This window comes from Miscanthus floridulus, chromosome 18, assembly GCF_019320115.1.
Source record: "Miscanthus floridulus cultivar M001 chromosome 18, ASM1932011v1, whole genome shotgun sequence".
Classification (NCBI taxonomy): Eukaryota; Viridiplantae; Streptophyta; class Magnoliopsida; order Poales; family Poaceae; genus Miscanthus; species Miscanthus floridulus.
The window spans coordinates 54,914,404-54,937,787 of NC_089597.1; the positions used below are offsets into that span (position 1 = coordinate 54,914,404).

A 23,384-nucleotide genomic window follows, 5' to 3' on the forward strand; every position below is an offset into this window, starting at 1 on the left:
CCAACTGCTCGGCAGGGGGAACTTCTTTGACTTCCTTATCTTCTTTGATGCATGGCGCTGGGAGATCTTGAACGAAGACCCCCAGCGGGATCACGGCGTGAGAAGAACCTAGCTTGGATAAGTGGTCGGTGAGTTGATTTTGGTCACGTACCACATGGTGATACTCGATGCCATAGAATTTTCCTTCGAGCTTTCTGATTTCAGCGTAGTAAGCATCCATCTTATCGCTGAAACAGGACCAGTCCTTATTGAGCTAGTTGATAACCAGTGCGGAGTCCCCGTACACCATGAGACGTTTGACGCCGAGCTCGGCAACTATATGAAGACCATGGAGATATGCTTCATATTCCGTGGTGTTATTGGAGGTCGGGAAGTGTATTTAGAGAATATAACGTAGTTTATCCTTGGTCGGCGTAATGAACAGAATGCCCGCACCAGCACCGTTGATGTTAAGGGCACCGTCGAAGTACATCACCTAGTGTTCGGGGCAAGCAGCAGCGATGGGCTCTTGGATCTCGGTCCATTCAGCGACGAAGTCAGCGAGCACCTATGACTTAATGATAGGTCTACTTCTGAATTCGATGGAATAGGTGCCGAGCTCAATAGCCCATTTAATGATGCGGCCATTGGCTTCTTTTTTGTAGAGAATGTCCCCCAAAGGGAACTCAGTGACCACGGTGATCTTGTAGTATTCAAAGTAGTGTCGGAGTTTGCGCGATGTAATAAGAATGGCATATAATAGCTTTTGTACCTGAGGGTAACGAGTTTTGGGCTCATTAAGTACCTCGCTGATGAAGTAAACCAGACGTTGTACTTTATAAGCATGCCCGGCCTCTTCGCATTCGATGACAATAGTTGTGCTCACGACGCGAGAAGTGGCAGCGATGTATATTAGCAGAGTCTCATCTAGCCTTGGCGCTGTCATGATCGGCGGTTTTGTTAAGAACAACTTGAGCTGCTCGAAAGCTGAGTCTACCTCCTCTGACTAGGAAAAGTGCTCGGAGGCCTTGAGAAGCTTGAAGAAAGGTAGACCTTTTTTGCCGAGTCATGATATGAAGCGGCTTAAAGCAGCCATGCAGCCTGTAAGCTTCTGTATATCCTTGACGCATGTTGGCTGTTTCATATTGGTGATGGCAGAGACCTTGTCAGGATTAGGCTCGATGCCTCGAGCACTGATGATGTAGCCCAGCAGTATACCGGATGGAACTCCGAAGATGCACTTTGAAGGGTTCAACTTCCATCGGTACTTGTTCAGGTTGGTGAAGGTTTCTTCGAGGTCAGCGATAAGGTTGTCGGTTATCTTGGTCTTGACGACCACATCGTCGATGTAGGCTTCGACGTTGTGGCCGATCTGTTGGTCGAGGCACATCTGGATGGCCCTTTGGTAGGTAGCCCCGGCGTTCTTGAGTCCGAAGGACATAGTTTTGTAGCAGTATGCACCGAAAGGTGTAATGAATGATGTCTTTATCTGGTCTTCTTCCTTGAGGGAGATCTGATGATAGCTAGAGTAACAGTCAAGGAAGGAGAGTAGTTCGCAGCCGGCGGTAGAGTCTACAACCTCGTCTATCTAAGGCAAGCCAAATGGGTCTTTAGGGTAGTGTTTGTTAAGATTAGTATAATTAACGCACATTCTTGATTCTTTATTCTTTTTTTGAATGAGAACAGGGTTTGCTAACTAATCTGGATGATACACTTCTTTTATAAACTCGGTAGCTAAGAGCCATTTTATTTCTACCCTAATAGCCTCCTTCTTGTCTGGCGTGAATCGGCGGAGTTTCTGCTTGATCGGTTTGGCGGTCAGCGAGACATTTAAGGAGTGCTCGATCTTCTCCCATGGTACCCCCGGCATGTTTGTAGGTTTCTAAGCAAACACATCGGTGTTGGCACATAGGAAGGAGATGAGCATGCTTTCCTATTTGGGGTCAAGGTGAGCCCCAATCTTCACGGTCTTAGAGGCATCGTTAAGGCCGAGGCCGACCTCCTTGATTTCCTTGGACTTGGCGGAGGCGCGGGGAAGCTCTAGCTCTAGAATCTCCATGTCATCGGTGGGTGCTATCTTGGCTTCGGTGACCATGCTAGCCATCTAGATGGAGAGGTCGGTGGCTTCGGCGAGAGCGAGACTCTCTGTCTCGCAGGCGTAGGCAACGGAGAGGTTGGCCCATAGAGCTAGGACTCCTACAGGCGAAGGCATCTTCAACACTTGATACGCATAGTGTGGTACGACCATGAATTTGGCTAGAGCTGGCCGACCAAGTATGGCGTGGTAGGCGGTGTCGAAGTCGGCGACGTAGAAGTTGATATGCTTGACGCGGTAGTTGCTTGCTGTGCCGAACTATATTGGTAGGGTGATCTCTCCAAGTGGTCTGGATGCCCTTCTAGGTACCACACCCCAGAAGGAGGAGTCTAAGGGTGTGAGATCTGATATCGCGAGACCCAACTCCCTTAAGGCCCCGACAAAAAGTAGGTTCAAAGCACTGCCACCGTCAACCAGGACTTTTCTGAAGAGCACCTTCTGGATGGTTGCATCGAGGACGAGGGGAAAATGCCCTATGTATGGTATGTCTACCCACTAGTCGGCCCTGCTGAAGGTGATGGGGACCTCGGACCATGGGCGATAGCTGGGGTCGGAGGTAGTTTCTTCTGAAGCGACGATGAGCACTCGTCGGACAGCGAGCTTCTGTTCCCTTCTACTCTCAGTGGAGGTGAGGCCCTCGAAGATGGTGGCGACCACCTTATCGTGGTCCTGAAAGGCGTTGTTGTTGTTCCCGGGTGGTCGGCGACCTCCGGCTCCATCATTGCCGTCGTCATTGGGCCTCTTGTCCTAGAACTCCCTAGCTAGACCAATGTAGTCCTTCATCTTGTGTTTGGCATTCTTGTGAAGAGGGCACGGGCTGTTGAGGATCTTTTGGTACTATTCGTCATAGTTACGCTTGGCGCGAGGTTGACTAACGGCGGCGACGATGTGTTCTGGTCAGTGGCGGCGATTTTGGCTAGGCCTGTGTCCTCCTGTTCGATCATAGCCCCTATCACGATGGTAGCTACGGTCGTCGGGGCGGCGGTCGCTGTGATGTCGGTCGTCGGGGCGATCGTCATAGTAGTGAGGTGGGCGCTGATTGCCTGCATCCTCGTTGAAGCGCACCTCGGCTTCCTCGACATAGGCGTACTAGTTGGCGGTAGTTATCATTTCGCCGATACCGGTGGGTGGCTTGTGGTTGAATTTGGAGCGAAGCTCGCGATGGTGGAGTCCTCGGATAAAGGCGGTGATGACTTCAGCTTCCGTGATGTTGGGGATAGAGTTCCTCATCTCGGAGAAATGCTGGATGTACTTGCGGAGGAGCTCGGATGGCTTTTGGTTGATGCAACTGAGATCATGCTTCGTGCCGGGTCGAGTACACGTGGCCATATAGTTGTCGGTGAAGACTTTCTTCAACTCTTCCCATGAGCCGATGGAGTCCGACGCAAGGCTGGTGAACCAGCTCATGGTGGGTGGTGTGAGCATGATAGGGAGATAGTTTGCCATGATGCTGGTGTCTCCTCCCGCGGCATAGACGGCAGTGGCGTAAGCCTACAGCCACTGAGTTGGGTTCATTCTTCCTTCGTAGGGCTTGACCCCGGTGATCTTAAAACCACAGGGCCACCGAAGCATTCGGAGTGCCCTTGTGAAAGCTGGAGGCCCCTCAGGGTTGTCAACACCATCGTCCATGGCGTTGTGGTCGGGGATAGGCTCAAGGGCTGAGTCCGGGTTGCCATACTCTTTTTCGTAATCCTAGCGGCGACGCACTTCGTCTTCATGGCGACCAAAGCAACGTTGCTCGATATGCTACCATGCATTCCGAAGGTTGTTGAGATGTACTCTAGCATCCTGTTCGACCTCCTGGTCATGCTGGCGATGGTGTTCGGTGCGATGCCCCCCGGGTCCCCCCTAGAGAGGTAGCGACTGGTCGGCAAAATGACTTTGACTGGGGTAGTGATTGGACCTCGGTGCAGCTGATCGGTGAATCGTGCTCGTAGAGCACGAAGGTCTCTAATCCTCGTGGATCCCATTGACCTGACAGTGAGCCACTTTAAGCATGGCGGCGATCTTGGCGAGCTCGGGCATTTGAGGGAAACGAGCGAGCTCGTTGGTGGGTACTGCCAAATTGGCGCTTGGAGTCTTGAAGACATCGTGGCCATCGATGCGGAGAAATTCCTCATCGAGGTCGCGGTGGAGCGGGAGCGGTCTTCCTTGAGAATCGTGCCAATTATTCCGAGCAACCTCGGCCCTCGTGATGGCTGCCTCATTTTCTCGCTATTGTGCGCGTTTGACGTTCCGGTTCTCCCGAGCAACGCGGTCCTCCTCGGTTTCGCCATTCCGGGGAGGGCTGTCGATGCTGACATTGAAGATCGCACCACCCCGGAAGGGTGGAAGGAGAAATTGATCGAAGAAGGTTTCGGCGAGGGTCTCCGTAGAGCCCTGAGACTCGAAACCCAGAGTTTCTTCTGGGATGGTCTGGAGGTGTGCCCCGGGGCTTCGGCCTAAGTGTAGTGTGTTGATGGCCGGCGGAAGCTGTATGATGACCTGGTCAGTGAGTTTGCCCCTTAGGGCATGCTGGTAAGCGGCGACGGCGTTGGAGAATCTAAAGGGTAGGTCCGTAGCCCCTGCAATTTCCCGAGCAGCCTCCGATAGATCTGGATCGGAGGGTGGTCGGCGCTGAACCAGAGTGTCCAGTGCCAATTCAACGATGAAGAGACAATCGGTGAGCTTCAGTCCGACCCGATCGATGGATTCGATCAGATCGTCGTTGTTGATCGGCCTCCTTTGGTAGCAAGGAAGCGGACGACAAGTCGTTGCTGAAGGAGACCTCAGAATCAGCTCCGAGATTGGATCTGCAGTTGCAGGTGTAGGGGTGGCTGGCGCAGAACCGATCTGCCCCGGTTCAAGGAGCTTTCCGACTCCGTTAGCGTTGATGACCCACGAGATGGATCCGACCATGAAGATCTGGCCAGGCTGTGGAAGGGATGAAGAGCCTGTGGAAAAAGCCATCTTGTTTGATAAGGAAACAGCACGCACACCCCTACCTGGCACGCCAACTATCGATAGAATGTCATCGGCAGTCCTCTGAGGGGTATCCCACGAAGGTAGATTGATCAGCAGAGGAGCGCGAGATCAAGAACAAGAAGGTAACATAGACACACGAGTTAGACAGGTTCAGGCCGTTAGTATGATGTAATACCCTACTCCTATGGTCTGTTGGTTTGTATTAGCTATCGTATGATATGTCATAATTTTAGAGGGGGTCCCTGTCCGCCTTATATAGTCCGGAAGGCAGGGTTACAAGTCGGTTAGATCTAAGAGATAACCGGAAAGTAATAACTGATTACAGGAATATTGGGATCATACATATCCTAACAGATCTCGTAGTATCTTCAGGATATCTTCTCGATGTCTTGCAGAAGGCGCCGAGCAGAGTCGTGCCCCGCAAGGCTTCTTGTGGGCTAGGCCACCCCTAGGGGCGCAGCCCATGTGGTCTGCCATGGGTATCCGGGGTCGTACACCCCACAGGGCACTTGTCCAAGTCTTTGTATTTTTCTCCACGGTACAATATGCAATCATTGGAACATGCGTGGATTTTTTCAACCTCGAGGCCGATGGGGCAGATCATTTGCTTGGCCAAGTATATCTTTTCTGGCAACTCATTTTTTTCTGAGAGCATTTTCCTTATTATACCTAACAACTGATCGAAGCCTTTATCGCTCAATCCGTTTGTCGATTTGAACTCTAACAGCATCATGTCGGCTTTTAGTTTGCTCATTGGACAATTCCTATACAATGGTGTTTTGCCATCTTGTCTCATTTTCTCTAGCTTTCTCAGTTGTCTTTCACTAAGACATCCGGTCTCTACATTATGTAGCAGCTGAGAAATGCCATCATTATCCTTGGTGTCGTTAGCTAGCGTGTTCCTAAACATATTATTAACTGTGGCCATAGGTTTCGTATTGACACCGGGTTCCTTGTCAGCATCGTTGATGGCTACATCAGGCATGTCCACATCATCATCGTTTTCCTATAGAACATTCACACCAACCTCACCATGCATAGTCCATATCGTATAGTTTGGCATGAACCCCCTTGTAATCAAGTGCGATCTCATAGACTCAATTTGATGAAAGTTCCTATGATTCTTGCAATCTTTGCATGGGCAGAAGGTAGGGTTCCCATTCCCAGCATGGGTTTTGGCATCGGTGATAAACTGGCTAACACCATGCATGTATCGCTTGTCCGTTCGGGACAGATGCATCCACTCTTGATCCATCTCTACACAAAAAAATACTGAGACAGTAATTACAAAGAATTAATAAGAAATCGAGCTTCATGAACAACAATTGTAGCTCAAAAGTACCATTTTTGGAAAACATTATTATACACTAATTATTGGAAAATTGAAATTGGTAGCCCCGGTCCTGTAAATTGAAAATCATAGTAAAAAACAATCAGTGGCCCCGTTCGCGTGCCTTTAAACCTGGCTTGATCCGCTTCTTTTTCCATCCGAAACAACGTTTTCCTCTCACAAATTCTTCTAGATTCATCCCGATTCCTCCAGAATTCCTCCAAGCGAACATCTATAGAATCGGGATGAATCTGGAAGAATTCTACTCTACTTCTAAGAACTAATTATAGCATCACATACTAACAATGATGATCTTGACCAGCATGGAATAATTAGCTAGGAATTTAAATGTGTTCATAGACACCAACCATTTGGATAATGGATTCACCACAATTTGAGCCTTGCACAAATGTCCAATTGGAAAAGTGCTCTCTAGAATGGAGAAAGAACTAGAATGAGAATCAAGCAATGTAGCCATCAAAATAAAGCTAATTAAATAACAAAATCAAAGGAGTGGATGTTTGTTACTAACCTGAAAGCAAAAAGATCAAGCCATTCTTCAAAATCCAAGCACTAGCTTCATGGTGAAGAGCAGCCACAACAATGAAGGGAAGGGTCCAAACGTGCGCGCTCTATTCTCGGGATGGAAGAGAGGAGGAAGGAGATGACGGCTGCAGCCTTTTTGTGTTGTAGGCTTATCACCGTCGGTTCTTGGCTAGAACCGACAGTGATAGAGCCCAATCACTGTCGGCTCTTGGCTTAAACCGGCAGTGATGGGTGGACGCCAAAACACTACCGGTTCAAGCCACAAACCGGCAGTGATGTGGTCCTTCACTGCCGGTTTTAGCCCAGCCCCAATTATTTTTTTCATTTTCAAGCTCATAACCGGCAGTGAAGGTACATCATTGCCGGTTCTCACAAATCCGGCAGTGATGATGCCGGTAGTGATGTACAAATCTGACATAGTGTTATACACATTGACTGTAAAATTAAACAACATATATGTATTTGTAACACATTTTATATATGTATTTTAGTTATTGTGATATAGAATACTAGAATTTAGCAACATATATCTGTAACATTAATTTTTTGGTTACTTGTTGCTATAATCGTTGGTAGCACATCTGTGTTGCTATGAAATTTCTCTGTAATAAATTGATATTTGTGTTACGAGAATATATGTTATAATATCTATGTTTTGTAGTGGTGTGACCTATTAAATTGTGTCTTTCTTACTCAAATGAATGAATTTTTGTTAGAATATTTATGTCTAAGATAATCTCAGTTGTTACTTCAAATCTTGTGGGCATGTTTATAATTAGATATGTAACTTCAATATCTTTGTGACTCAACAGTTAGCTTTTGGGATTGTCAAGAAGTTGGAAGTCTCATCGAAGTAGCTGTATAGTTATTCACACCTCCGGCTTCCCTCTGTCCTTCACAACCATGCTCAAGTACATATACAACAACAACAACAACAACAACAACAAAGCATTTAAGTCTCAAACAAGTTGGGGTAGGCTAAAGTTGAAACCCAGCAGAAGCAATCAAGGTTCAGGCACTTGAATAGCTGTTTTCTAAGCACTCATGTCTAAGGCTAAGTCTTTAGGTATTATGCTCAAGTACATATATATAATATATATATGCAGCTGCAGAAATAACAAGAACATTAGAAGAGTAAACAATATGGCCTTGTTACCTATTCAGAGGCTCCTCAGATCTCTGTACCAAGTATTGTGAACAATGTCCTGGTTGCCATTACCGTTTCACTCACTACAGCTGTCATCCTTATGGCTGCACAGTTTGGTTTCAGTGAGCACATTTTCCATCTCCATGCCCTTCACTGGTGCAGCAAGACTTTTTGCTCCCGGTTGGAAAACCCCTTTAGTCCCGGTTTTCCAACCAGGAGCACCAATCCGGGACTAAAGGTACCCTCCTTTAGTCCCGGCTTGATGCCCGGGACTAAAGGAGGACCTTTAGTCCCGGTTGGAAACACCAACCGGGAGTAAAGGGGGCCTCCAGGCCTGGCCAGGGACCGCCACGGGGCAGGACCTTTAGTCCTGGTTGGAAACACCAACCGAGACTAAATGTCCCTCTCTTTTTTTCTTTTTCTGGTTTCTATTTTTGGTTTTTTTCATTTAATGATTAGTTTTGATATTAAAATACATTTTCGAATACGCTGCTAATAGTAATATATTGTGTACTTCACACGCGTAAGTTTTCGTTCGAACTTTGTACATAAATAACAAACGAATATACGCGTACATGCAAATATATATGATGATCATATATATACACACGTTATTTTATGTACATATAATATGTGCATACATATATATATTACAAAGGTTTGATATATAAATTGTTTATGTCCTTAGCAATTCACTCCTCTAGATTTGGCATCCACGTTTCGTTCGGGTCATTGTAGAACTCGCCGTTGGGGTTGATGACCTAGTCATTTAGAAATCCTGCTATAGTCTCTCAAATTGCTTTAAGTTGGTCAATTTGTATGACTCTTTTCCTCAACCATTCCGTCTTCAATAAAAGTTAAAGGAAAAAGTATTAATATATATATATATGTATGTGTATTGCTCATGTAATTACTTATACAAATGAGAGCAATAAAGAAATTGTAAATATACGATCGAAATAATATAAAGGAAAAAGTATTTATATATGTACTTTGAGTTGCTCTTCAGGAGTTCTCTTTGAGTACGTCATGATGAACTCGCAAACATAGTATCCGCAGTAGTTGTTACCCTGCTCCTGCCTTAGAACCCACTTTTACGACAAAAAAATCAATTAGGGTGAATTGAAATCATCATATGGTGTTAATTGAATATAAATGTGTAGTTATAGTACTTACTTTGTGTGCGATTACACCCAATGGCGCTTTGCAATGTTTCATTTTTTGTTCCTCAATGAACCTTTTCCAAACCCTACTCCCAATAAAATAAAAAAATAATTTAACCTTTAATAATTGTTGAGAGATTGACGCCATTATATATATATGTTGTTATAGAGAAACTAAATTAATTACCCTTGTATAATATCTATCATGTCTTGATACTCCGTTTGTGGTTTTCTCAACGAGTCTAAGATTTTCAATCTACTATTGCCATATCGATGACCATCAATATCCAGTGATGGCTGCATAAACATATATATATATATATATATGTGTGTGTGTGTGTGTGTGTGTGTGTGTGTGTGTGTGTGTGTGTGTGTGTGTGTGTGAGAGAGAGAGAGAGAGAGAGGTAACTAGCTAGTAAGGAAATATTGATGTCCCATATATATGATCAACATTAATTACTTATAATAACACTTACTTGAAGTTGTAGGGGAAGAGTATCTCCTTCTTGTCGCGTTAGTTCACTAAGAAATTCATGAGATTTCTCTCAGGTTGAGGCTTATAATCCTTCGGGGGGTTAGCGTGTTTGTATACGACATATGGATCAACGAACCCAACATTATTATCCTTTCTCTTTCTAAGTTTTGTCATCTCATATCTGCATACATGAAAATTGTGAATATATATATTGTGAATATATAATAAAGAAATTGTGAATATAGTAGAAAATAATCACACTTACAAACAATAGCAGCTAATGAGACTTTTGTCGAGAGAGTCCAGGTGGCATAGTTGGTGTAATTTTGCAAGCTCGACATAGATAATGTCATTGCCACGGAAGTAATGGTGGTTTCTAATTCCGACAGAAAGATAGATTTGTCCCGCATCAGACGCCGACATGTACCACCCGTTTAGCAGGTATATTTGCGTACCCAGTTCACCTAATTTCTCTGGGTTGTATAGACTCTGGCCTGGTACAAATTTCTTGTAAGGATCCACTTCCGGAGCAGATGGTCCTTCAGCGAGCACTTCGGCAAGGTTCAAACCAGTTTCCTCATAAAACCGAAGAAACGACTCATAGCCGTCTACCTCCGCCACTAAGTTTAAGTTTGAACCATATTCGTTAGGAACGACAAGGGGGGGATTGATTGTTGCGTTTGTTGTCCGAGTTGCGCAACACCTTTCCCTACTCTCTTCTTTTTTTGCGCCGCCTCATATGACTTGGTGAGAGAGCGGTCATAGTCCGATATCGGTTGTTTCGCGGCGCTCTTAAGAGAATCCCGTTTTTTTGTTCCAACTTCTTTCTTAGCTGATCTGGAGGTAGGAAGACGTATGATGGCTCCGGGTTCTCCCTCGCTCGTCGTGCCTGTTTTGCACCTTCAAAGAAATCTGTCACTTCTTTTTGTACTGCATCCTTTAATTCCTGTTTACTTTTCTCATAAGATAGTTTTTGGGGAATAACTGGATGAGTATTTGCTTTCTGCTTCTTTGCCGGCAAGCAAGGCAATGGCTTCATTTGCGGGGCGGACCTCTTAGGGGCTGGCTTCCTTGGAGGCGAGGGAGGCTGCATATAAAAAAAATATCTTTTGTACACAGAAATATATACAATATTCACATATAATATATATTTAGTATATATACCTCGCCTGTATTTTCTTGCAAAACATTTTCTTGCTCATTTTCAATAGCTAGGTATTGACTTCCGTCATCAACATCCTGCTCACCAGCATTGGCAATAATATTCATCATTTCTTCCTCCATGTTGTCTCCCGGGGCAGCCATATCTAACAAATTTAACAAAATTTAAGTCACATATATAAACAAGTCATATATATACAATAAGTCATATACAAATTTATCTAAGTCACATATATATAAACAAGTCATATATGTAAACAAGTCATATATGTACAATAAGTCATAAACAAAATAAATCTAAGTCACATATATAAACAAGTCATATAAACAAGTCATATATATAAACAATTCATATTTGTAAACAATCATATATGTCAACAAGTCATATATGTAAACAAGTCATATATGTAAACAAGTCATATAAACAAGTCATATATATAAACAAGTCATATATGTAAACAAGTCATATAAACGACGAATGAAAATTAAATATATTTCTTTTTACACAAATGATAAAAGGATAATTAATTACACTGAAAATTAAATAAAAGACATAAAAATATTTAAAAAATATATAGATTCTATTTTGCTTTATTGCACACAGGAAAATTATGTGACCTAAAGTTTTAATTTTTTTTAACAAGTTTTAAAACATAATATAGTGTTTAAATTACTATTTCGATAATGCAAAAATATAGTGTTTAATTAAATTCAGAAAAACTCTTGTGTTTCGACTGGAAATTTGTTTTCACATCATTTGAACGTGACATAATCCCACCATCAAACATAAATTTGTTTTCACATCATTTCAACGTGACATAATCCCAACATCAAATATAAATTTGTTTTCACATCATTTCAACGTGACATAATTCAACATCAAACATAAATTCACAATTATTACATAATATCTCTAATACACACTATTGAACATCAATATATATATCAAGCGGACACAGTAATTAACTTCTTCTTGACGTATGTCCCTTGGTTATGATCGCGTCGTAACCATGGAGTGTCCTCATCGTTTAGCTGGATGCTAGGGTCTTTGTTCACTGTGAAGGGTGAAATTCGGTCATCCTTTTCATAATCTTCTGACATGTCTGACTTGTCTTTGATTTCGACGATGTTTCTTTTTCCTGAAAGAACTATGTGGCGCTTTAGCTCATCATTGATTGGGTGGTGGTTATTTTTCCCTCTCTTCGGTTTTGTAGACATGTCCTTGACATAGAACACCTGAGTCACATCCTTCGCAAGGACAAATGGTTCGCCTTTGTACCCAATATTGTTGAGGTCCACTGTTGTCATTCCATACTGGTCGTCGACTGCTACGCCGCCTCTAGTCGTCTTTACCCACTGGCACTTGAACAAAGGTGCCTTAAAATGAGATGCATAGTCTAGTTCCCATATCTCCTCTATGCGGCCATAGTATGTTTGCTTGTTCCCACTAGGGTCGGTGGCATCTATGCGGACACCACTGTTCTGGTTGGTGCTCCTTTTATCTTGTGCTACTGTCTAAAATGTATTCCCATTTATCTCGTACCCTTTGTATGTGAGGATATGCCACAATGGCTACCTAGCCAACAAATACAGCTCCTCATCAATACTCTCATCACCCTAACATTCTTTTCGCAACCAGTCGCTGAAAGTTTCCATGTGCTGACGCGTAATCCATGCTTCAGACTTCCCTGAGAACTCAGATCGGAGGAGGTTCTTGTGTGTCTCGATATACGGATCTACCAAGGAGGAGTTCTGTAGAACTATGTAGTGTGCTTTAATGAAATAATCATCACCCTTACCAATATATGTTTTCTTCCCTAGTGTCCCCTTTCCACTTAGTCTCCCCTCGTGTCGCGGTTTAGGAACACCAATCGGGTTAATATCGGGAATGAAGTCAACATAGAACTCAATGACCTCCTCTGTTCCATAGCCCTTGGTGATGCTTCCTTCTGGCCGAGCACAGTTGTGAACATATTTCTTCAGGATTCCCATAAACCTCTCAAAGGGGAACATGTTGTGTAGGAACACAGGATCGAGAATAGTAATCTCCTTGACCAGATGAACTAGGAGGTGTGTCATGATATCAAAGAAGGAAGGAGGGAACACCAACTCAAAGCTAACAAGACATTGAACCACATCATTCTATAGTTTTGCTAGATCCGTTGGATCGATTGCCTTCTGAGAAATTGCATTGAGGAATGCACATAGCTTCACGGTGGCTAGACGTACATTTGGTGGTAGAATTCCTCTTAATGCAACTGGAAGCAATTGAGTCATGAGCACGTGGCAGTCATGGGACTTTAAGTGTCCAAATTTCTTCTCTGGCACATTTATTATACCCTTTATATTCGAGGAGAATCCAGATGGTACCTTAATGCTATCTAGGCATTCAAACAAGTTGTCCTTCTCTTCTTTGCTAAGAGTGTAGCTAGCAGGACTTAAGTACTGGCGTCCATCATCTGTCTTCTCTGGATGTAGGTTGTCTCATTCTTTCAAACACCACAGGTCCTATCGTGTTTCAATTGTGTCCTTAGACTTCCCATACACGCCCATGAAGCCTAGCAAGTTCACACAAAGATTCTTCATCAGGTGCATCATGTTGATCACGCTGTGGACCTCTAGGACTTGCCAATAGGGTAGCTCCCAAAATATGGACTTCTTCTTCCACATGGGTGCGTGACTGTTGGTGTCCTTCGAAACAGGTTGGCTGCCAGGTCCCTTTCCAAATATTACTTTCACATCATTGACCATATCGAGGATGTCCTCACCAGTTCAGTTGCGAGGCTTGGTCTGGTGGTCTGCCTTACCTTTAAAATGCTTGCCTTTCTTTCTTACGGGGTGATTTGCAGGAAGAAATCATCGATGCCCAAGGTACACGACCTTGTGACACTTTTTCAAGAATATACCTTTCATGTCACCGAAACAGTGCGTGCATGCATTATATCCCTTGTTTGATTGTCCTGAAAGATTACTTAGAGCTGGCCAATCATTGATTGTTACGAACAACAATGCTCGCAGGTCAAAGTGCTCCTGCTTGTGCTCATCCCACACGCGTACACCTGGCTTGTTCCACAAAAGTAGAAGTTCTTCAACTAGTGGCCTTAGGTACACATCGATGTCGTTGCCAGGTTGCTTTGGGCCTTGGATGAGCACCGGCATCATAATAAACTTACTCTTCATGCATAACCAGGGAGGAAGGTTGTAGATACATAGAGTAACAGGCTAAGTGTTGTGACTACTGCTCTGCTCCCCGAAAGGATTCATACCATTCGTACTTAAAGCAAACCTTAAGTTTCTTGCGTCACTTGCAAACTCGGGGAATTCTCTATCGATTGCTCTCCACTGGGACCCATCACCAGGGTGTCTCAACATATTGTCTACCTTACGGTATTCTTTGTGCCATCACAACAACTTTGCATGGTCTCTATTTCTAAAAAGACGTTTCAAGCGTGGTATTATAGGAGCATACCACATAACCTTGGCAGGGATTTTCTTCTTGGGACGTTCGCCCTCAACATCACCAGGGTCATCTCGCCTGATCTTATACTGCGACGCGTGACATACAGGGCATGCATCCAACTTCTCGTACTCCGTGCCATGGTAGAGGATGCAGACATTAGGACATGCATGTATCTTCTGGATTTCTAATCCTAAAGGGCAGACTACCTGTTTTGCTTCGTACATAGTGCTGGGAAATTCGTTATCCTTCGGAAGCATCTTCGTTTGGATTTTTAGTAACTCCGCGAATCCCTTGTCAGATACACCATTCTTTGCCTTCCATTGCAGCAATTCCAATGTGGTACCTAACTTTTTCTGCCCCGCATCACAAGTTGGGTATAGCAATTTCTTGTGATCCTCTAGCATGCGGTCAAACTTGATCTTCTCCTTTTCACTTTCGCATTCTCTTTGTGCGTCACGAATGGCCTGACCAAGATCGTCAGCGGGCTCCTCCTCTGCCCCTACCTCTTCTTCAGTGGGCTTCTCCTCTGCCCCCACCTCTTCTTCAGCGGGCTTCTCCTTTGCCCCCACCTCTTCTTCAGCTTCCCCCATTGCAGTATCATTGAAGGCACCATATTCAGCAAAAATGTCATCATCGCCCCATTGTTCTTCTTCACCTTCTTCCATTACAACTCCGGTTTCTCCGTGCTTCGTCCAACAAATATAGTTTGGCATGAAACCCGACTTGAACAAGTGTGAATGAAGAGTCTTTGAGTTAGCATATTCCATCGTATTCTTACATACGGCACATGGGCAGCACATGAAACCATCACGTTTGTTTGCCTCGGCCGCACGTAACAAAGAATGCACGCCGTCCATGAACTCTTGGGAGCGACGATCAGCATTGTACATCCAATGCCGACTCATCTGCATTACATGACATAAATACCATATTAAAACATAGAACATAATTAGTTAATTATACAACATGCATACCACCACAAAAGCTATAAATTTAAGAAAGCCTCGCTACAATGTAGACAATCCCAACTACCACTAAAACACTAAAGCTAAAATGCACTTCAGCAGCACAAGGATTTCGCGACCAATCCCAACTAAAATAGACAGATCCCCCGTTTGTTCAACATCTTTGGGCTTCTTCGGCTGGATCACTGCCTCATTAGCCGCCATATCTACCTGTTGTGCAAGATATTTTTGCATGAGTTCAACATACTCTTCCTCCCAGTAGAAGCCTGAACATCCAGTGCCATCCCACTGAAATTAAAACAGAAAATTAGAACTTTAATCACAACCATCATGAAAATAGGTATAAACTAACTATAGTCATTAAATACGATAAAATAACTCACATTGCGATCCGGACACTTGTAAAAAATGCGACCCTTGTTGGGACCCTCCTTCTTTACTCGGTACTCCATCACAATCTTCGTCTCATCACAACACTTGCCGCATGCAATGAGTGGGAGGCACGGCCTAAGTTGCTTTGGAAACCCATGAGAGGCCGAGGACCCGAAAGCAGTTGCCATCTACTCTCTATACTCATTTTTTAATACACTATAAATTAAAAAAACTCTAAAATTCTCTATATCTCTAAACAATAAAGTGTGCTATGTATGCTACAAATGAACGGTGAATACTAGTTTTTAATAGCTACTTTAACCTTCCTTCATGTAAATATGCAAGCTTGAAGTGATTTTAAGCTCAAATTGCTTACAAATAAAAAAACCACAATAAAGAACCATATATATATAGTGAACAAAATGAGATAAGACAATGGTGAAACATGAGAGTATGAAGTTGGTAACCTTTAGAACCGAAGAATCGACGGAGGAATCGAAGAAATCGATGGAGGAATCGAAGAATGGATAGAGAAAGAGCAAGAACACTGCTTAAATTTGAACTTAAGCTCTCGGGCGGGCTCGGGGAGGAAGAAGACGGCCAGCAGGATTTATAGCTCAAAAACATGTTTCAATAAATAACCATCCGTACTAGTTGATCTTGCTTACGTGATCATCTCAGCGAGCATTTCTCCATCGGACGGCACCGTACTTGGTCAAGGAAGAGCTCCGATTCTATGAGGAAGGGAACACGGTCTTCCACGACCGTTGTCGCTCTCCCTCGTAGAATCAAAGCTCCTATTTGATGTCCGTTACTGCTCGGCAGAGAACATGCTCGCCGAGCTGAACACGGTCCGCAAGTTCAACTAGTACGGATTTTCTATAATTTTCTAACTATTTTCTAAGTTTTTTATTTCATAAAAAGTTAAAATAAAATATTTAGTCGCGGAGTCCATAGAAATGACCATATTTTGACCTAGCAACGCATTATCAATTGTCATTGCGTTGCATTGCACCCCGGACCGGACTCCGGACAATAAAATACTATGGTCGATCGATGCCGTTCTTTGTCGTACAGTCGCACGACGACGGCCGACGGACCCGTTCAACCACCAAATCTATCAGGCCCGGCTGTTCGGGCGTATCGTCAAAAGAGAACGGATTTGCTTCCTATTGCACGGCCTTGCATTGCATCTGTCATACCAGTCGGAGGCACTAGTCCCTATACTCATTTTTTAATACACTATAAATTTCTCATTTTATAAACAAATAAAATTAAAAAAACTCTAAAATTTTCTATATCTCTAAACAATGAAGTGTGCTATGCATGCTACAAATAAACGGTGAATACTAGTTTTTAATAGCTACTTTAACCTTCCTTCATGTAAATATGCAAGCTTGAAGTGATTTTGAGCTCAAGTTGCTAACAAATGAAAAAAACCACAATAAAGAACCATATATATATAGTGAACAAAATGAGATAAGACAATGGTGAAACATGAGAGTATGAAGTTGGTAACCTTTAGAACCGAAGAATCGATGGAGGAATCGAAGAAATCGATGGAGAAAGAGCAAGAACACTGCTTAAATTTGAACTAAAGCTCTCGGGCGGGCTCGGGGAGAAAGAAGACGGCCAGCAGGATTTATAGGGGGGACCTTTAGTCCCGGTTGGTGGATCCAACCGGGACTAAAGGTTACTTTCTAGTCCCAGGCCACGCCACTAGCCGGGACAAGAGATTTACTCCCGGTTGGAGCCACCAACCGGGACTAAAGGTCGACCTTTACTTCCGGTTGGTGGCTCCAACCGGGACTAAAGGTCCCCTGCCACAACGGCCTGGCGTAGGAGCCGTTGGGCAGGAACCTTTAGTCCCGGTTGGAGCCACCAACCGGGACTAAAGGTCTCTCTAGTTCTGGGCGCAATATTTCCTGAGACTAAAGCCTGATTTGGCCCTTGGATAAAGGTCTGTTCTCTACTAGTGCTTCGACCCATTTACTTGTTGCTAGCTGCCTTGCTACCAGCAGCTGCATTTACCTTGTACCTCGTGAACCGCTCCCACTATGTATATCTAGTCGACTATGCCTGCTTCAAGCCAAATTGTAACTGCCGTGTTCCCCTGGCTTCATTCAAAGAGTACATGACGCAATGCATGCCATTCCTTGATGACCGCAGCATCCACTTCTTAACACGTATGATTGACCGCTCTGGCCTCGGTGAAGAGACTGCCTTGCCGCCTAGCCTCCTAGCCTCCATTACATACCTCCGAGCTTTGGTTTTAGTCAGGGCCATGCTGAAGCTGAGTTAATCCTGTTTTCAACAATTGATGACCTGTTCAGTAAGACATGCATCAACCCATCTTCCATCGATTTACTGGTTGTTAACTGCAGCTTATTTGCCCCAACACCAACCTATAGTGACATGATCATAAACAGATACAAGCTTCGCAGCGATATCCGCAGTGTGCACCTGTCTGGTATGGGGTGCAGTGCGGGTCTCATTTCGGTGGGGCTGGCCAAGAACCTGTTGCAGATCACTCCACATGCCTCGTATGCATTAGTGGTCTCTACGGAGTCAATGTCGCACATAAATTATCAAGGAAGGAAACGAGAAATGCATCTGCCCACCGTCCTATTCCAAATGGGTGGCACCGCTGCATTGCTATCGAATTCAAGGAATAAGACGCGATTCCGACTCAAACACCTTCTGCGAATGATTACCAGGTGCAGCGAAAGTTGTAACACCCTAAAATCTGCTCCTTTTAGAAATGTAGTTAAATTGATTTAATTTCGCATTTTTGTGCTCATAAAACATAGGAAAATAATAATTTTTGTTATTTTAAAATCTATCATAGGGCTTAGCAACATGGTTGTGCATACATGCCGGTGTATTTGATTTATTGTAATGAGTGGTTGAATCCAAAATTCGAAATGAATTTAAAATGTTTTTGAAATAGCTTTGAAATAAGAGAGAATTGGGAAATGAAGGAATTTAAAAAGTTATAAATTTTATTTTTGAAAGCCTACTAAAATTTTCCATTTTTATTTGAATTGAAAAGAATATTTGAATTAATGTTTAACTTGATCTGGTTCAAAGAAATTTAAACCATGTTCGAATTTGATTTGATTCATATTTAAATTTGGGTTTGAAAACAAAATAGCAAAGGGATTCTTTGTTTTTCCTTCCTACCCGGCACCTGGCCCAACTTGTTTTTTTCCCGCTGGCCTGTTTCTCCCCTTCCCTTGCTTTCGGCCTGTGGGCCTGCTCCCGCGCCTGTGGCATTTCCTCCATGCCGGCCCGCTCGCGCCCCGCGCCTCCCTTCGTGCAGCGGCCCAACTCGGGCAGGTCGGCCCAGCAAGCTCACTGATCCGCTCCGCCCTCCCTCTCTCTTGCACCGATAGGTGGGGCCACCCTGTCAGGGTCGTCTGCTACCTCCCGTCCCCACGCCAGACTCCACAGCCACCGTCGCCATGAGTCCGACTCCGCACCGGCTACGCGTGCTCCGTTGCCGTGCCGCCCAAGCCGCCTCTGCCTCATAAAATCGGATGCCTCGTGTCCGCCGCTTCCAATCCCGAGCCCTAGAGCAAGCCTCCGCCTCGCCGAGACGCCGCAGCTGCGCCGCAACCTAGCGCCGCCATCTGCCGCCGCCGCCGCCGCCCCATCGAGCTGCACGCTGTGACTGAGACCTCTCCGACCGCTACAAGCCCTAGGTGAGTTCAAGGTGGGTTTCTACATCCTCCCGTCCCCTTACCGTCGAGTTCCGAGCCCGGAATCGCTACTCCAGCGAACTCCAGTGAGCTCCTTCACCGTCGGCAATGGAGTCCGCCGCGCCCAGCTACTGTTCCAGCCGGCTTTCCTCACTCCTTTCCCCTCTGATCTAATCCAAGCCGACCAGTGAAGATCCAACGGCCCGATTTAGCCCGTACCCCTTCGTCTTGTAGTCTTGCAAAAGAGCCCTTATAAGTATTTAAGTATTAACCCACGGTCCAAGGCGTAATCACAGATTACGTTTTCTTCTTTGGAAAGCGTAGTTTCGTCGGTTTAGATCCAAAATACGCTTTCACTTATTTACAGATTTGTCACTGATTTTATTTTAGCCATAACTTCTCTGTTTTAACTCCGATTTGATCCGTTCAACTTGCGTTAGGTTCGTAATTTCATAATCTATGTGTTCATATTACTGTTATGTAGGTTTTCAACTTTTAAAATTCGAGGTTAGATTTAATCTATTATTTTATTAAAGGAAATCTTGTTTAAATCATATCTTCTACGTTTTAACTCCGTTTTGACCCATTCAAGTTACGTTAGATTCATAGCAATGAGATCTACGCATTAGTAATAGTGGTTACCATATTACTATTTCTAAAATTTCATGGTTTAAATCATATCTTGATTAATAATTATGCAACTGGGTTTTGTAAATAAAATATGATTTGTTTTACTTTAGTTTTATAATTTGAATCTAAATTTGACTTAATTCAATTTATATAAGATTTTACATAGTTAAAATAAATGGAGCCTATAGTTTTCTTTTCCACATATAAAGCAGATCTCTCAGTAGTTGTATCTTTTCAACCGTAGCTCTGATTAGAGTGCTTTTCGCAACTGTGTGTTCATGCGATGCGTAGAATCGTGTTTCAAACTCTTTTACTTATTTTTCTATGATTGGTGTACTGTTTTTAATTTAGTTCTATTGTTTGCTTCGTGTATGATTGTATGGATGCTTGTGTGGTGCTTTATGATTACGTCCGGTCGATGAGATATACGTGGTGATCAAGAAGAAGAAGAAGAAGAGGAACGTTGAAGATTAAAGCTTACCGAAGGATCGGTGTTTTAAGACAAGTATAGCATGGGATCTTTCTTGTTGTCCTATACACCTTTAATCATTTAATTCATGCTGCATGTGTCTACCTTGACTGCCACTAAGGATTTCCTAGTACTTTGTTACCATGTACCTTGATACCGTTGGGTTATTGCATTGGGTAGTTTGATGCTAGCGCTCAACTACAACCATGATCTTGTAACTTAACTAATGGTATATGCAATAAACACTAAAAGATGATTTTTTTAGCAACATAGAAACAGGGGGCTGGAGTGTTTAGCTACTTTTCTAAATGCTCTAGATTCCTCTCCCTAAGGACTTATCTGTAAGTGATCATCCGAGAGTTACAGTACAGCTGTAAGGGCTATATGGCTCTGGCTTTAGCTCAGTATGAGGACCTTTCCTAGCTTGTTAGAGGTTACCTTTATGGTGCAAGAGGGGCTCCAGTTTGCATGATCTCGACCTGCCAAGAGGGTGCACTTTGGTTTCTTTGTATTTTGTTAGTCACTCCTTGGAGGGGTTCATGCTTACTGATGGAGAAACCTTAGCGGCCCTAACTTGTTAGACGAACCTTTGAAAGGCTTCATAGTAAACCCTATTGACTTTCCTTGGTAGTGGGTCAAGAGGTTGGCTGCCTCGGGCGAAAGGGTAAATCACGACTCACAGTGAAAGTATATAACCTCTGCAGAGTGTAAAACTGGTATATCAGCCGTGCTCATGGTCACGAGCGGCCTTGGAACCCTTACGGAATAGATGATCACTAATGGTTAATGATGACAAACATGGATGATACTGATGATGAATATGCTCCTTAATGATTACTGCTCATGCTATTCATTATTCATGTTTACCTGATCATGTGTATATATGGGCTTGTGGATAAACTTGTTGCCACCCAATTGCTAAAAGATGACTCATTAAAAGCTAATCGCAGTTAAACTAGTGTCAGCCTTTTAAGCCTCATGAACCCCATGTTATATTTGTTGAGTACGACATGTACTTACGCTTGCTTTATTTTTTAATTATTTGGATAAAAATCCCGGATGGGTACCAGATTGCTAGTATGGAGGAGTTAGGCTTGTGATCAACCAGTCAGTTGTCCCTGTGAATTGGAGTCTTTACCCGAAGATCGGAGTTATCTTTCTATTGTTTGTTATCTAAGGTTATATTCTTTATACTAAGTATGTTATATATTGAGCATTGTCTTTCGATATGACCCTTATTTGTAGATATATGTGAGATTTGACTTCCTAGACTCACATATGGTGTGTATTAGTTTTGTTTTTAAAATCAGGTGCTCCAAAAGTGCTCATCGGTGTGTCATGCTGGACGAAGATGGAGAGGGAAACTTGGGGATGAGCCTTTCCAAGGACCTTATTGCTGTTTCTGGTGAGGCATTGAGGACCAGTATCAGTTCCATTGCGCCCCTTATCCTCCCACTATCAGAAAAGCTACGGTTTTTGCTTTCCTGCATATCGAGGAAGGTTCTCAACGGCAAGGTGGCACTGTATGTCCCAAACTTCTGCGTGGCGATAGAGCACTTCTGCATTCATCCCGGTGGACCAGCAGTGATTGATGCTGTCCAAGATAGCCTCCGTCTATCTGATAGCCATGCCGAGCCGTCACGAATGACGCTTCATCGTTTCGGGAACACATCAAAGCAGCTCTTTGTGGTACGAGCTAGCATACATTGAGGCGAAAGGTAGAATGCATAAGTGTGATCGAGTATTGATGATTGCCTTCGGTTCAGGGTACAAGTGCAACATCGCTGTGTGGGAGTGTATCAAACAAATTAACTACTAAGCGCCACGCCGGCTGAGGACATGCAATCCCCCAAACCATGCACGCTCCTACAAGAATGCACGTCTCTTTTATTAGTTTCACAAAAAAGAATGCATGTCTTTTATTGTATATGAAACTAAAGATTGCATGTCACGGAACTGTACCTTATTACTTTGCACCCTTATAATAAAGATTACCCTTCAATTAGGTTAAAAAAAAGCATTCTTTTTAACATGGACAATACTACAGTTACTTTATAGGAGGTAATAGTTCATATCATAGCAATCTGAGCTACTCCCTCTCACAACCATAATATTAAATTTCTCCCAGTGAGGTGGGTTCTCCTAGTGTTTTGACATTCAAAATTTAGTATAAAATTTCCCTACCAAATGTCTCTAGTGATATTCTCATGTGCTATGACTAGTGGTAGTGTTTTATCAAATACTTAAAAATACTAGGAGAATTCCACCATTTTAGTAGTGTATATCCTGAAATATAAGGAAATCAGTTTTGTCCTAAGTCAAACTATAGTACCTTTGACCAAATTTATAGAAAAAAAGAAAAATAAATAGGACTTCAAATTAGCTTAATTAGATATATTATGGAACATATTTTTATAATATACCTCTTTGATGTAGTGATGGTAATATTCTTTTATATAAATTTAGTTAAAATTACTATAGTTTGACTTAGATAAAACTAGATTATGTATATTTTAAGACAAAGGGAGCATTGATTTATAAGATTTTATGAATTAATTAAATAAATAAATAATCTACGAAAAAAAACTGAAATCCCATAATCACATGGACAAAAAAGAAAGAAAGAAAGTGGGGGACCCTTCGCTCCGTGATTATATAGAAACGATTGAGTGGCCTGGCCTCATTTTTGGTGTGCACGTCACATTTCTGCACCACGTACGTTGGCTTTCCTTGAACTGCTTGAGCGGTACTTTTCAGCGAACGAACAGCGTTTTTCTTTCACAACAAATCAGGATAAGCATCAGCACGAAGAAAACACTATAGTGAATGGATGTTAAAACATGTTACAAATGCGTGACAACAAAAGCACCTGGCCTCCATTTTCTTGTGCAAACCAGTTGTCCTCTTATAGTGCATTGTCTTCTCAA

At 43.3% G+C, this 23,384-nt stretch overlaps 1 pseudogene; it reads left to right on the top strand.

The window, feature by feature from the left end:
* The first annotated feature begins 8,057 nt into the window (after positions 1 to 8,057).
* LOC136523866 (3-ketoacyl-CoA synthase 5-like) lies at positions 8,058 to 22,276 on the top strand (annotated as a pseudogene).
* The last annotated feature ends 1,108 nt before the right edge of the window (positions 22,277 to 23,384 follow it).